This window comes from Bombina bombina, chromosome 7 (genome assembly GCF_027579735.1).
Source record: "Bombina bombina isolate aBomBom1 chromosome 7, aBomBom1.pri, whole genome shotgun sequence".
Classification (NCBI taxonomy): Eukaryota; Metazoa; Chordata; class Amphibia; order Anura; family Bombinatoridae; genus Bombina; species Bombina bombina.
Window position 1 is genome coordinate 107,291,061 of NC_069505.1, and position 16,916 is coordinate 107,307,976.

Here is a 16,916-nt window from a genome sequence, read left to right on the forward strand (position 1 = left end):
ATTGTAGAAATGCCTCTTTCTTTACTAGGTTTGTTGATAACCTCGACAGATGAAACCTCCTTTGTGGAGGAGAAGTTTTGAAATCCAGAAGGTATCCCTGAGATATAATCTCTAACGTCCAGGGATCCTGTACATCTCTTGCCCAAGCCTGGGCGAAGAGAGAGAGTCTGCCCCCCACTAGTTCCGTCTCCGGAAAGGGGGCCCTGACTTCATGCTGTCTTAGGGGCGGAAGTAGGCTTTCTGGCCTGCTTGCCCTTGTTCCATGACTGGTTGCCTTTCCAACCCTGTCTGTAACGAGCAGTAGTTCCTTCCTGTTTTGGAGCGGAGGAAGTTGATGCTGCTCCTGCCTTGAAATTATGAAAGGCACGAAAATTAGACTGTTTGGCCTTCGACTTGGCCCTGTCCTGAGGAAGGGTGTGGCCCTTACCTCCAGTAATGTCAGCAATAATTTCCTTCAAGCCGGGCCCGAATAAGGAGTGCCCTTTGAAAGGAATGTTTAGTAATTTAGACTTAGAAGTTACATCTGCTGACCAGGATTTAAGCCAAAGCGCTCTGCGCGCCTGTATGGCGAATCCGGAATTTTTAGCCGCAAGTTTGGTTAAATGCACTATGGCATCCGAAACAAACGCATTAGCCAGCTTAAGGGTTCTAATCTTGCTCAGAGACTCATCCAATGGTGCTGTGTGAATCGCCTCTTCCAGAGACTCAAACCAGAATGCCGCTGCAGCAGTGACAGGCGCAATGCATGCAAGAGGCTGTAATATAAAACCTTGTTGAACAAACATTTTCTTAAGATAACCCTCTAAATTTTTATCCATTGGATCTGAGAAAGCACAGCTATCCTCCACCGGGATAGTGGTACGCTTGGCTAGAGTAGAAACTGCTCCCTCCACCTTAGGGACCGTCTGCCATAAGTCTTGTGTGGTGGCGTCTATAGGGAACATTTTTCTAAATATCGGAGGAGGGGAAAAGGGCACACCGGGTCTATCCCACTCCTTACTAATAATCTCTGTAAGCCTCTTTGGTATAGGAAAAATGTCAGTACACACCGGCACCGCGTAGTATTTATCCAGCTTACATAATTTCTCTGGGATTGCCACCGTGTCACAATCATTCAGAGCCGCTAACACCTCCCCTAGCAACACGCAGAGGTTCTCAAGCTTAAATTTAAAATTTCTGAATCCGGTCTCCCCGAATCAGAACCGTCACCCACAGAATGAAGCTCTCCGTCCTCATGTTCTGCAAATTGTGACGCAGTATCAGACATGGCTCTCATGTCATCGGCTCGCTCTGTCCTTAACCCAGAACTGTCGCGCTTGCCTCTTAACTCGGGCATATTGTATAATACTTCTTTCATAACATTAGCCATATCATGTAAAGTGATTTGTAAGGGCCTTGATGTACTTGGCGCCTCAATCTCACGCACCTCCCGAGCGGGAGACGAAGGTACTGACACGTGAGGAGAGTTAGACGGCATAACTGCCCCCTCGTTGTCTGGTGATAATTTTTTAATCGGTACAGATTGATTTTTCAAAGTAACATCAATACAATTGGTACACATATTTCTATTGGGCTCCACAACGGCTTTTAAACATAATGAACAAGCAGATTCCTCTGTATCAGACATGTTTAAACAGACTAGCAATGAAGCTAGCAAGCTTGGAAAATACTTTCAATAAGTTTGCAAACAATATAAAAAACGCTGCAGCGCTTTTAAAAAACACAGTTGAGTAACAAGAACTAATTCAGTTATAGTCAACAATTCTTTAAATGTATTAATTAGCAGAGGATTGCACCCATTAGCAACAGGATGATTATCCCTCAGTACCCAAAAAAACGGATATCAAATTAATATTAAACGTTTTTATCACAGTCTAACACACTGTCTCAGGTCTGCTGTGACTGATTATCTCCCTCAAAAACGAATTTTGAAGACCCCTGAGCTCTCTAGAGACGTCCTGGATCAAGGAGGAAGAAGCAGGAAGACTGTGCTAGAATTTTAACTGCGCAACAAGGCGCTAAAAAGAGGCCCCTCCCGCTCATTTACAACAGAGGGAGACCTGATATAACGGTTTCTATACAGAAATATACGTTAGCCATGTGGAAAAAAAGAGAAAAAATTCATGCCCAAAAGGATTTATCACCAAAGTACCTCACAAAACGAATAACATGCCAGTAAACGTTTTTAAAATAAACTTCTTTAATGTCATGCAAAGTTATCACTAAGCCTGCAACCAGTCGCTACCACTGCAGATAAGGCTTAAGCATTATTTCAGTATTAACAGTATTTTCTCAGTCAAATTCTAGTCCCTAGAAAATAACTCTACTGTGCATACATTTATCAGCCTGATACCAGTCACTACTACTGCATTTAAGGCTGTACTTACATCATACGGGTAACAGCAGTATTTTCTTAGTCAATTCCATTCCCAGAAAATATTGTACTGCACATACCTCATTTGCGGGGGGACCCCGCATGCTATTCCCATGTTCTGAAGTTACCCCACTCCTCAGAATGTCGAGAACAGCCAGTGGATCTTAGTTACGCCTGCTAAGATCATAGAATACGCAGGCAGTTTCTTCTTCCAAATACTGCCTGAGATAGAAAAACAGCACACTCCGGTGCCATTTAAAATAACAAACTTTTGATTGAAGAATAATTAAGTAAAAACTCCAACTCCTCCCGCGACCTCCTTCTTTGTTGAGGGTTGCAAGAGAATGACTGGATATGACATGTGAGGGGAGGAGCCTGTTGGGAAGGAGAATATATCCCATAAGTAATGGATGACCCGTGGACTGAACACACTTAACAAGATAAACTAACAGTTTAACACCTCTTCTCTTTACTCTTCCTGCTTAGAGCCAGCAAAGAGAATGACTGGGGGGTGGAGTTAAGGGGGGAGCTATATGGACAGCTCTGCTGTGGTGCTCTCTTTGCTACTTCCTGTCAGGAAGGATATTATCCCACAAGTTAGGATGAATCCGTGGACTCGGTACATCATGCAATAGAAATATGTTCTTTGCAATGTAAGGCCCTTTCAGTACATGAGGGACACATTTGAAGTGGGGGTTCCACAATGGCTTCTAAACACATAGAACATTGGCTTTCCTCAATGTCAGACATGTTAAAACAGGCTAGTAATGAGCACAAACAGACTTGAAAACACTTTATTTTGTGAAAAAAAATAATCTGAAAAAACCGTACTGCGCCTTTAAGAGAAAAAAAAGCATACAATTTTTCCAAAACTGCTTTAAAACGATAAAAATATCACAATTTTATGATAAATGCATCCCAACTTGTATTGGGAATACTTAACCCTTAAGAACAAAAAACATTCTACTAAAAAACGTTATATTTAAACAAAAACACCCCCTGCACCTCTCCACAGCCCTGCTGTGGCGCCTACCTGCCCTCAGGGGTCTGCAAAGTTGGATTAACCCTTCAATTAAGCCCAAACTGTCCTGAAAGGCCCACCGGAGTTGGAGCTTGCTGCTTGCATGGGAAAAACAACTGCGCAACTGAGGCGCTAAAATAGGCCCCGCCCATCTCACTCGATGTCTCACAACCTTAACAATAACCGCACCAGAGCGGTCTAAAACCTAGCCATGTGGGTTCATATACCGATCTAAGTGAAGCCATGTGTACCCTCCATTATTAATATAAAGTCAAAACGTTTGCCACAAAAAACGTTATCTTTAACTCCCAACATAGAAACGTTTGCCCACAAACATCATATCATCAGTGTCAACCATTTTTTATAGCCCAATATTCAGGTCCAGTAAAACCCCTCTCTATACATTAGGATTACTGCTTACCCTTTCCCTCATGGGGATACTGTCAGCCAATTCTGAAATAACACAGTCTCTCCAGAAAAAAAATGACTGAACATACCTCAATGCTTGTAGCATGAAAAACGTTCCTCACACTGAAGTTTCTTAAAGGGACATGAAACCCAAATTTTTTCTTTCATGATTTAGAAAGAGCATGTCATTTTAAACAACTTTCTAATTTACTTCCATTATCTAATTTGTTTTATCCTCTCAATATTCTTTGCTGAAAAGCATATCTAAGCTTAGTAGCTGCTGATTGGTTGCTGCACATAGAAGCTTCATGTGATTGGCTCACCCATGTGCATTGCTTTTTCTTCAACTAAGGATATCTAAAAAATGAAGCAAAATAAATAAAAGAAGTAAATTGGATTGTTTAAATTTGTATTATCTATCTGAATCATGAAAGAAAAAAATTGGAACACTTTAGAGTAAGAGTAGGTGGGGGTAGGGCAGAGTATACTATATACAAGAGGTTAGTGGTTAAAGGCAAATAGCCCAATTTGAGTTTTATAATCTCCTAACCGCTAATACCTCCTGCCACAGATTTAAAGTTAAAAGCAAAGTACAACTAACAAGTAATTGTAAATAGACTTACAAATAAGAATAGGTAACTTAAATCTGTGAGAAAAATTCCACCAACTGAGCCCTATCAGAGTCAGAACTAGATTTGTATTAGTTAGAAAAAATGTTTTTCTTATCCATTCATACACTAAAGTTTATTAAGTCGATATATTTAACCACACATACATTTAGCAAGAGCTAAAAATTAAAAACACTACACCTAAGTTGAGCTATGGTTTTTAAATTAATCTGAAATCAGCATAAAAGGTATCTTGCAGCAAAATTATAAATATATGCTAAGCCCTTACAATCCGAGGGCTAGTTTAAGTTTAATTTTACCAAGTTTGTTATAAAGCTGCAATTTACCAGACCAACAAAGGTGAGCAAGTTAAAAAAGGAAAAGACAAAGCTTATCCCAGAGGACCCCTGACGTACGTTTCACAAAAAACGCTTCCTCAGAGGGGTGTGGAGCCGCTGCAAAATGTCATATTTATGAGTCTTTAAGACCCTCCTCAGGTATTGAGTGGATATGCCTGATTGCCAATAGTCAGATTGTTATTGGCTTATACATATGTCAATCACAGAAGTGACTAGGGATAGGATAGAGTAGGGGGTAGTGGTTCCTGACGTCAGTGTGATGTCTGAAGTGGGCGTGTTTGTTTACATTTACATCACTAGTATAGCCCTCATTGGATGATTGTATTGAACATATGTTCCACAGTTATACTGAGCCGGGTATCTAACATCTCAATAGACGGCATAGAACGGTTACTGCCGAGCAAGATCGCATATCATAGGCAAATAAATTCAATGCGTCCTCACTATATAATGTCAAAGAAGTTGCACCAAGCAGCTAATATTGGCCGGTTCACTGTCAGCCTCTTTCATTCCCAGATCAAGAAATTGACACATATAGTGGCGCAACAACCTATACCGGAACACAGATTAGCCCTTTCAAAATTTGTCAACAACTCATTTTTATCGCTATTATCAAGGGACAAAATTGATCAACTCGATTAGATGCTGAACTTCCCATATGTTTATGTTAGTCATGCCTCCTATGACTAACATAAACATATGGGAAGTTCAGCATCTAATCGAGTTGATTATGCCGTCTATTGAGATGTTAGATACCCGGCTCAGTATAACTGTGGAACATATGTTCAATACAATCATCCAATGAGGGCTATACTAGTGATGTAAATGTAAACAAACACGCCCACTTCAGACATCACACTGACGTCAGGAACCACTACCCCCTACTCTATCCTATCCCTAGTCACTTCTGTGATTGACATATGTATAAGCCAATAACAATCTGACTATTGGCAATCAGGCATATCCACTCAATACCTGAGGAGGGTCTTAAAGACTCATAAATATGACATTTTGCAGCGGCTCCACACCCCTCTGAGGAAGCGTTTTTTGTGAAACGTACGTCAGGGGTCCTCTGGGATAAGCTTTGTCTTTCCCTTTTTTAACTTGCTCACCTTTGTTGGTCTGGTAAATTGCAGCTTTATAACAAACTTGGTAAAATTAAACTTAAACTAGCCCTCGGATTGTAAGGGCTTAGCCTATATTTATAATTTTGCTGCAAGATACCTTTTATGCTGATTTCAGATTAATTTAAAAACCATAGCTCAACTTAGGTGTAGTGTTTTTAATTTTTAGCTCTTGCTAAATGTATGTGTGGTTAAATATATCGAATTAATAAACTTTAGTGTATGAATGGATAAGAAAAACATTTTTTCTAACTAATACAAATCTAGCTCTGACTCTGATAGGGCTCAGTTGGTGGAATTTTTCTCACAGATTTAAGTTACCTATTCTTATTTGTAAGTCTATTTACAATTACTTGTTAGTTAAGAAAAAAATTGGGTTTAGTGTCCCTTTAAGTACTCCTCAGCCATTCTGTGGGAACTACTCTGGATCTTAGTAACAACTGCTAAGATCATCAGTCTCCAGGCAGAAGTCTTCATCCATCTGCTGCCTGGGAAAAAATAGCACTCACCGGTACCATTTAAAATAAAAAAGTCTTGCTTGAAGAAAATAAAAACTAACATTTTATCACCTCTGTCACTTTACCCTTCCTATTACTTAGTGTAGGCAGTGGCGTAGCGTGGGGGGGGGCAACAGGGGCGGTTGCCCCGGGCGCATAATTCTGAGGGGCGCTTCTAGCCTCAACTTAGCAAAGGGAAGAAGGGAGGCTAAAAATTCTGACAGGCCCTCAGCTCTGTTCTGCGACCCGTCAGGAATGTGGTGATGCCGCGACTAAGGTAAGGTGTCAGGATCAGACTTACTTATAGCCCTGTTTTTGCTTGATACTAGCAACACCCAAAATGCAGCTTAATTACGGTTCTATTATTACCCAACAAGTAAGTTCCCTTCCATCAAAGGACCCAGAGCCAGAATGCCATGCATTGCCTGGGGCACTTTTTAAGGATCTCTAAGCAGAGGTGGGGGGGAGGAATCCTTAAAAAGTGCAATAAATCTCTTTCAAACCCGTGGCACTGGTGGCAGCATGGCTGGGCTCTGCCTTTCTGTTAACCCCAGTTACCTAGTTAGTGGGATGGTGGGGTGATCAGAGACCATACTTTCATGTTTGACCGGATTCTGATTACAACTTACGCCATCTTGTCCTTGCACAAAAAAAGTATATTTGTGACAGTTGACCAAATGAGACCTTGTTTCCTCTATTTGATTTTTCCCCTCCATGATCTTCCTAGGGCAGAAGTAGATTTAGGGATTTGTGTGCTGTCTGGCACCAGGATTGTGCTGCTCACCAGGCATTTCACTGTGTTTGTCTCCTATCAAAGAAGTCCTATGAATTCACCATCTTGAATCTATTTCTTGCTGGACTCCTGAGGTGTGGACTTTTACCGATTTTTAGGGTTTGGGTGCTCATTGCCTTTTTTATTTACATTTAACCCACCCTTACTGCATTTAAAGTAAAAAAAAATAACTATAATTTGTGTTAGTAAATAAATTTAACAGCACCCCCCTAAATACCATACACCCTCCCCCCATATATGTATATAATGCTGGGTTGTCTGTCCCATGTCCCTTTTATATTGATTACTTACAATTGTTATATTTATTAAGGAAGAATATATACCCCACTTTTATATGTCATTGGCACCCAAAAGACAGTCTGCCCAGCAGGGACAACCTTATGTAACAGCTGCCAACCTGTGTGTCTCCTTTTCCTCTTTTTAACGACTTACCAAAAACCTATTGCACCACATATACAATATGGGTTGCTGCAATGTGGGGGTGGGTGCACCCTGTGATCTGCAGTATTTGTACCATGAAGTTTTACAGATCATGACATGTCACCACCAGATGGGGGTTAAGGGGGGCTTTCCCCCATGTGTAAAACGAGAATAAATCTTAAAATTTAATATTGTATATATTTGCCCAGCTCTGGAGAGCTGCAGACAGGGTTTGATCACAGGGGGATAGCACATAATGCTTGCAGGCTTCACCCACTCCCTCTTGTATTGCCAATATATTATTTTCATGGCTTTATTTGTAAGGCGCTACTGATTAGCAGCTGCTTATGACAAGGGACATATTTTGGGGATATGGGTATCATCAGCAATAACAGTTATCCAGTAAAGATGGTTAAGGGAGCATTTTGTGGGAGAGGAGACAGTGTCCCTTGCTTTATGTGATCTACCAGGCTTGGGTCTTTGCTTGATTTGTCCCAAATGTAAGAAGAAGCAGCATATCTAAAATGGGGTTGGGGGGGCGCAATACTTGCCTTGCCCTGGGCGCTGACAACCCACGCTACGCCACTGAGTGTAGGCAAAGATAATGACTGGGGGGTGGAGTCAAGGGAGGAGCTATATAGACAGCTCTGCTGTGGTGCCACTTTGCCACTTCCTATTAGCAGGAGGATAATATCCCACAAGGATGAATCCGTGGACTCGTCGTATCTTATAGAAGAAAATGGGCCGGCCTTTTAAGCTTACACTGCTTTTCAAATAAAGGTAGCAAGAGTTAAGAAAAATGTATAATAGGAGCAAATTATAAACTTGCTTAAAATTGCATGCTCTATCTGAATCATGAAAGAAAAAAGGAAATTTATGCTTACCTGATAAATTAATTTCTTTTACGATATACCAAGTCCACGGGTTTCATCCTTTACTTGTGGGATATAATCCTCCTGCTAACAGGAAGTGGCAAAGAGAACCACAGCAGAGCTGCTATATAGCTCCTCCCTTAACTCCTCCCCCCAGTCATTCGACCAAAGGTATAGGAAGAGAAAGGGAAAGAACTAACGAGGTGCAGAGGTGACTAAAGTTTATAAAAAATAAATCCTGTCTCAAAATGACAGGGTGGGCCGTGGACTCAGTATATCGTAAAAGAGATTAATTTATCAGGTAAGCATAAATTTCCTTTTTTTACAAGATATACCGAGTCCACGGGTTTCATCCTTTACTTGTGGGATACCAATACCAAAGCTTTAGGACACGGATGAAAGGGAGGTACAAGACAGGAACCTAAACGAAAGGCACCACTGCTTGAAGCACCTTACTCCCAAAAAAAAGCCTCAGAAGAAGCAAAATTATAAAATTTGGAAAAAGTATGAAGGTAGGACCAAGTCGCAGCCTTACAAATCTGTTCAACAGAAGCATTGTTTTTAAAAGCCCAAGTGGAAGCCACAGCTCTAGTGGAATCAACCGTAATCTTTTCAGGGGGCAGCTGTCCAGCAATCTCATATGCCAGGCGGATGATGCTTCTCAGCCAAAAAGAGAGAGAGGTAGCCGTAGCTTTTTGACCCCTACGCTTCCCAGAATAAACAACAAACAGGGAAGATATTTGACGGAAATCCTTGGTCGCTTGTAAATAAAATTTTAAAGAGCGAACCACATCCAAATTATTTAACAAACGTTCCTTCTTAGAGGAAGGATTAGGACACAAGGAAGGAACCACAATTTCCTGATTAATATTCTTATTTGAAACAACCTTAGGAAGGAATCCAGGTTTAGTACGCAAAATCACCTTATCAGAATGGAATATAAGATACAGGTATACCTCACTTTACAGCGCTTCACTTTACAGCGTTTCGCTAATACAGCGCTTTGTGGAGCTAAAGTTCATCCTCCAGTGATTTGGAAACAGTGCTGTAATCATCGTGAGATTGCGAGAAAAGTGACTGGCACCATTTTGTTATGATTAGTTCACTCTGTTTACAGCACTACAGTGCAATCTGTGTCTCAGTGCTATAGTCTGGCAAATTTTACTACAGTAATAGTCAATATTTTACAGGTACAGTATTTATTGAATACTGTGCTGTGCTAGTGTTAAACTAAATGTAGCACTATTGCACTCCTAATATATGTTAGTTTAGACATGTTTTCAAGTTTTTAAACACACTGGCAAGTGAAAAGAAAGCTAAAACTGCCTTGTTTCACTTTAAGGCGGTTTTCACTTTACAGCGGGGCTCCGGTCCCTAACCCGCTGTATGAGCGGGGTATACCTGTAAGGGGAATCACATTGTAATGCAGAATGCTCAGAAACTCTTCGAGCCGAAGAAATAGCTACTAAAAACAAAACTAACTTTCCAAGATAACAGTTTAATATCTATGGAATGCATGGGTTCAAACAGAACCCCTTGAAGAACATTAAGAACTAAATTCAAGCTCCATGGCGGAGCAATTGCTTTAAACAGAGGCTTGATTCTGATTAAAACCTGACAAAAAGCCTGAACATCTGGTACATCTGCCAGACGCTTGTGAAGCAAAATTAACAAAGCAGAAATTTGTCCCTTCAAGGAACTAGCTGATAATCCCTTCTCCAATCCTTCTTGGAGAAAAGACAAAATCCTAGGAATCCTAATCTTACTCCATGAGTAACCCTTGGATTCACACCAATAAAGATATTTACGCCATATCTAATGGTAAATTTTTCTAGTAACCGGTTCGCGAGCCTGAATCAGAGTATCAATAACCGGCTCAGAGAAACCCCGTTTAGATAAAATCAAGCGTTCAATCTCCAAGCAGTCAGCTGCAGAGAAGTTAGATTTGGATGTTGGAAAGGACCTTGAATGAGAAGGTCCTTTCTCAATGGCAGTCTCCACGGTGGTAGAGACGACATGTCCCCTAGATCTGCATACCAGGTCCTGCGTGGCCACGCAGGCGCTATTAGAATTACTGAAGCCCTCTCCTGTTTGATTCTGGCAATCACACGAGGAAGGAGAGGAAAAGGTGGAAACACATAAGCCAGGTTGAACGACCAAGGTACTGCTAGAGCATCTATTAGTACAGCCTGGGGATCCCTTGACCTGGACCCGTAACATGGAAGTTTGGCATTCTGTCGAGATGCCATCAGATCCAATTCCGGTGTGCCCCATTGATGAATCAAGGTTGCAAACACCTCCAGATGGAGTTCCCACTCCCCCGGATGAAAAGTCTGAGGACTTAGAAAATCCGCTTCCCAGTTTTCTACTCCTGGGATAGAGATCGCAGACAGATGGCAAGAGTGAACCTCTGCCCATCGAATTATCTTTGATACTTCTATCATCGCTAGAGAACTCCTTGTTCCCCCCTGATGATTGATATATGCCACAGTCGGGATATTGTCCGACTGGAATCTTATGAATTTGGCTGAAGCCAACTGAGGCCACGCCAGCAGCGCGTTGAATATCGCTCTCAGTTCCAGAATAGTGATTGGCAATTGAGATTCCACCTGAGTCCACACACCCTGAGCCTTCAGGGAATTCCAGACTGCACCCCAGCCCAGGAGACTGGCGTCCGTCGTTACTATTACCCAAGATGGCCTGCGGAAGCACATCCCTTGGGACAGATTGTCCTGTGACAACCACCACCGAAGAGAGTCTCTGGTCTCTTGGTCCAGATTTATCTGAGGAGATAAATTCGCATAATCCCCATTCCACTGACTGAGCATGCACAGTTGTAGTGGTCTGAGATGAAAGTTAGCTCTAAAAAATAGAAATAAGCGCAACCCAGACACAAAGGTATTAATAAAATAACACAGCAAGCGCTTTTAACATTTGCACTTAAAAAATAAAAGCAGAAAAAAGTTTTCAAAGTGATAAAATACATCCTCACACCCTGTCCTGTTGAGCTCCTATTTTACTCCTCTTCTGTCAGTGTCCTACGTTCTCTCGCTGTTCTTTCCCCCGGATGGTAGCGGGTTCCTGTTTGAACCTCTTAATGCGTAGTTCAATGACGCCTGCTTGTGGGATAAGAAAGCTCGTGCGGTACAGTAAACCTCTATGCGTTTTGTCTGCTAAAGCCTGTTGACTTTCTCAAGAGGAAATGTTAAATTCCTTCCACTTATCCCTCTCTCATTTAAATATATATAACAGGTATCAAATAGGTTACTGGTTCCGTGATCACATCTCTCTCCATTCTCTCGTTGCGTGTCACATGGGCTACAGTCACAGATTATATTGTACTTAATAAATATTCATACGGAGCACTCCGGTTAGCTCAGTGAACTACTTGAACAACAATGTTGTATAGTTATGTTTCTGTAAAGGGACTAACAAATGCATATAGCCACGTGTCACTAAGTGACGGAACACTGAGCCCCTCACTTGTTTACATAGCAACGGGGCAGTCGTAATTGAGTACTACTGCCTGCAGGAATTAAAAATAGCAGGTTTTCATTTAGAATTAATCTGAACAAGTTGATTAGCCAATTATGTTTTTAAATATTACCGTGCACGCTGGTGATTGATGGTAACCGAGATTTGTAAAACTGTCTTATTTTATTTTTTTAAATGTATATGGTTTGTCTGAAAAAGGGGCTAATGGGCTCTGAAATGCCCAATTTTGCTCAGATCTTAGTGTGTTACACTTTCACAAGAAGAAATATGGCTCAGAAAATAGCTGAATGCTGCTGGAGGCCACCTCCTGCAATTGTCAGTAAACAAAACTGCCAATGCACATGTCTAATATACTCTCAAGATTTATCAATGCACACAAAATGTTATTGTAGTTTGGGGGATTGGAACATCCCTTTCATCAGGACGTGAAAAAACAGAATTTATGTTTACCTGATAAATTACTTTCTCCAACGGTGTGTCCGGTCCACGGCGTCATCCTTACTTGTGGGATATTCTCTTCCCCAACAGGAAATGGCAAAGAGCCCAGCAAAGCTGGTCACATGATCCCTCCTAGGCTCCGCCTTCCCCAGTCATTCGACCGACGTAAAGGAGGAATATTTGCATAGGAGAAACCATATGATACCGTGGTGACTGTAGTTAAAGAAAATAAATTATCAGACCTGATTAAAAAACCAGGGCGGGCCGTGGACCGGACACACCCGTGGAGAAAGTAATTTATCAGGTAAACATAAATTCTGTTTTCTCCAACATAGGTGTGTCCGGTCCACGGCGTCATCCTTACTTGTGGGAACCAATACCAAAGCTTTAGGACACGGATGAAGGGAGGGAGCAAATCAGGTCACCTAGATGGAAGGCACCACGGCTTGCAAAACCTTTCTCCCAAAAATAGCCTCAGAAGAAGCAAAAGTATCAAACTTGTAAAATTTAGTAAAAGTGTGCAGTGAAGACCAAGTCGCTGCCTTACATATCTGATCAATAGAAGCCTCGTTCTTGAAGGCCCATGTGGAAGCCACAGCCCTAGTGGAATGAGCTGTGATTCTTTCAGGAGGCTGCCGTCCGGCAGTCTCATAAGCCAATCTGATGATGCTTTTAATCCAAAAAGAGAGAGAGGTAGAAGTTGCTTTTTGACCTCTCCTTTTACCAGAATAAACAACAAACAAGGAAGATGTTTGTCTAAAATCCTTTGTAGCATCTAAATAGAATTTTAGAGCACGAACAACATCCAAATTGTGCAACAAACGTTCCTTCTTTGAAACTGGATTCGGACACAAAGAAGGCACGACTATCTCCTGGTTAATGTTTTTGTTAGAAACAACTTTCGGAAGAAAACCAGGTTTAGTACGTAAAACCACCTTATCTGCATGGAACACCAGATAAGGAGGAGAACACTGCAGAGCAGATAATTCTGAAACTCTTCTAGCAGAAGAAATTGCAACCAAAAACAAAACTTTCCAAGATAATAACTTAATATCAACGGAATGTAAGGGTTCAAACGGAACCCCCTGAAGAACTGAAAGAACTAAATTGAGACTCCAAGGAGGAGTCAAAGGTTTGTAAACAGGCTTGATTCTAACCAGAGCCTGAACAAAGGCTTGAACATCTGGCACAGCTGCCAGCTTTTTGTGAAGTAACACAGACAAGGCAGAAATCTGTCCCTTCAAGGAACTAGCAGATAATCCTTTCTCCAAACCTTCTTGAAGAAAGGATAGAATCTTAGGAATTTTTACCTTGTCCCAAGGGAATCCTTTAGATTCACACCAACAGATATATTTTTTCCATATTTTGTGGTAAATTTTTCTAGTTACAGGCTTTCTGGCCTGAACAAGAGTATCAATGACAGAATCTGAGAACCCTCGCTTTGATAAGATCAAGCGTTCAATCTCCAAGCAGTCAGTTGGAGTGAGACCAGATTCGGATGTTCGAACGGACCTTGAACAAGAAGGTCTCGTCTCAAAGGTAGCTTCCATGGTGGAGCCGATGACATATTCACCAGGTCTGCATACCAAGTCCTGCGTGGCCACGCAGGAGCTATCAAGATCACCGATGCCCTCTCCTGATTGATCCTGGCTACCAGCCTGGGGATGAGAGGAAACGGCGGGAATACATAAGCTAGTTTGAAGGTCCAAGGTGCTACTAGTGCATCTACTAGAGTCGCCTTGGGATCCCTGGATCTGGACCCGTAGCAAGGAACCTTGAAGTTCTGACGAGAGGCCATCAGATCCATGTCTGGAATGCCCCACAATTGAGTAATTTGGGCAAAGATTTCCGGATGGAGTTCCCACTCCCCCGGATGAAATGTCTGACGACTCAGAAAATCCGCTTCCCAATTTTCCACTCCTGGGATGTGGATTGCAGACAAGTGGCAGGAGTGAGTCTCCGCCCATTGAATGATTTTGGTCACTTCTTCCATCGCCAGGGAACTCCTTGTTCCCCCCTGATGGTTGATGTACGCAACAGTCGTCATGTTGTCTGATTGAAACCGTATGAACTTGGCCTTTGCTAGCTGAGGCCAAGCCTTGAGAGCATTGAATATCGCTCTCAGTTCCAGAATATTTATCGGTAGAAGAGATTCTTCCCGAGACCAAAGACCCTGAGCTTTCAGGGGTCCCCAGACCGCGCCCCAGCCCACCAGACTGGCGTCGGTCGTGACAATGACCCACTCTGGTCTGCGGAAGCTCATCCCCTGTGACAGGTTGTCCAGGGACAGCCACCAACGGAGTGAATCTCTGGTCCTCTGATCTACTTGTATCGTCGGAGACAAGTCTGTATAGTCCCCATTCCACTGACTGAGCATGCACAGTTGTAATGGTCTTAGATGAATTCGCGCAAAAGGAACTATGTCCATTGCCGCTACCATCAAACCTATTACTTCCATGCACTGCGCTATGGAAGGAAGAGGAACAGAATGAAGTATTTGACAAGAGTTTAGAAGTTTTGATTTTCTGGCCTCTGTCAGAAAAATCCTCATTTCTAAGGAGTCTATTATTGTTCCCAAGAAGGGAACCCTTGTTGACGGAGATAGAGAACTTTTTTCTACGTTCACTTTCCACCCGTGAGATCTGAGAAAGGCCAGGACAATGTCCGTGTGAGCCTTTGCTTGAGGAAGGGACGACGCTTGAATCAGAATGTCGTCCAAGTAAGGTACTACTGCAATGCCCCTTGGTCTTAGCACCGCTAGAAGGGACCCTAGTACCTTTGTGAAAATCCTTGGAGCAGTGGCTAATCCGAACGGAAGTGCCACAAACTGGTAATGCTTGTCCAGGAATGCGAACCTTAGGAACCGATGATGTTCCTTGTGGATAGGAATATGTAGATACGCATCCTTTAAATCCACCGTGGTCATGAATTGACCTTCCTGGATGGAAGGAAGAATTGTTCGAATGGTTTCCATTTTGAACGATGGAACCTTGAGAAACTTGTTTAGGATCTTGAGATCTAAGATTGGTCTGAATGTTCCCTCTTTTTTGGGAACTACGAACAGATTGGAGTAGAACCCCATCCCTTGTTCTCCTAATGGAACAGGATGAATCACTCCCATTTTTAACAGGTCTTCTACACAATGTAAGAATGCCTGTTTTTTTATGTGGTCTGAAGACAATTGAGACCTGTGGAACCTCCCCCTTGGGGGAAGCCCCTTGAATTCCAGAAGATAACCTTGGGAGACTATTTCTAGTGCCCAAGGATCCAGAACATCTCTTGCCCAAGCCTGAGCGAAGAGAGAGAGTCTGCCCCCCACCAGATCCGGTCCCGGATCGGGGGCCAACATCTCATGCTGTCTTGGTAGCAGTGGCAGGTTTCTTGGCCTGCTTTCCTTTGTTCCAGCCTTGCATTGGTCTCCAGGCTGGCTTGGCTTGAGAAGTATTACCCTCTTGCTTAGAGGACGTAGCACTTGGGGCTGGTCCGTTTCTGCGAAAGGGACGAAAATTAGGTTTATTTTTGGCCTTGAAAGACCTATCCTGAGGAAGGGCGTGGCCCTTGCCCCCAGTGATATCAGAGATAATCTCTTTCAAGTCAGGGCCAAACAGCGTTTTCCCCTTGAAAGGAATGTTAAGCAATTTGTTCTTGGAAGACGCATCCGCTGACCAAGATTTTAACCAAAGCGCTCTGCGCGCCACAATAGCAAAACCAGAATTTTTCGCCGCTAACCTAGCCAATTGCAAAGTGGCGTCTAGGGTGAAAGAATTAGCCAATTTGAGAGCATGAATTCTGTCCATAATCTCCTCATAAGAAGAAGAATTATTATTGAGCGCCTTTTCTAGCTCATCGAACCAGAAACACGCTGCTGTAGTGACAGGAACAATGCATGAAATTGGTTGTAGAAGGTAACCTTGCTGAACAAACATCTTTTTAAGCAAACCTTCTAATTTTTTATCCATAGGATCTTTGAAAGCACAACTATCTTCTATGGGTATAGTGGTGCGTTTGTTTAGAGTAGAAACCGCCCCCTCGACCTTGGGGACTGTCTGCCATAAGTCCTTTCTGGGGTCGACTATAGGAAACAATTTTTTAAATATGGGGGGAGGGACGAAAGGTATACCGGGCCTTTCCCATTCTTTATTTACAATGTCCGCCACCCGCTTGGGTATAGGAAAAGCTTCGGGGGGCCCCGGGACCTCTAGGAACTTGTCCATTTTACATAGTTTCTCTGGAATGACCAAATTCTCACAATCATCCAGAGTGGATAACACCTCCTTAAGCAGAGCGCGGAGATGTTCCAATTTAAATTTAAATGTAATCACATCAGGTTCAGCTTGTTGAGAAATTTTCCCTGAATCTGAAATTTCTCCCTCAGACAAAACCTCCCTGGCCCCCTCAGACTGGTGTAGGGGCCCTTCAGAACCAATATCATCAGCGTCCTCATGCTCTTCAGTATTTTCTAAAACAGAGCAGTCGCGCTTTCGCTGATAAGTGGGCATTTTGGCTA

At 42.5% G+C, this 16,916-nt stretch overlaps 1 protein-coding gene across 2 annotated transcripts in view; it reads right to left on the minus strand.

Annotated features, from left to right (window-relative positions):
- TP53I11 (tumor protein p53 inducible protein 11) overlaps positions 1–16,916 on the minus strand; it is a 421,602-nt gene that overhangs the window by 76,366 nt on the left and 328,320 nt on the right. The window lies entirely within an intron of this gene.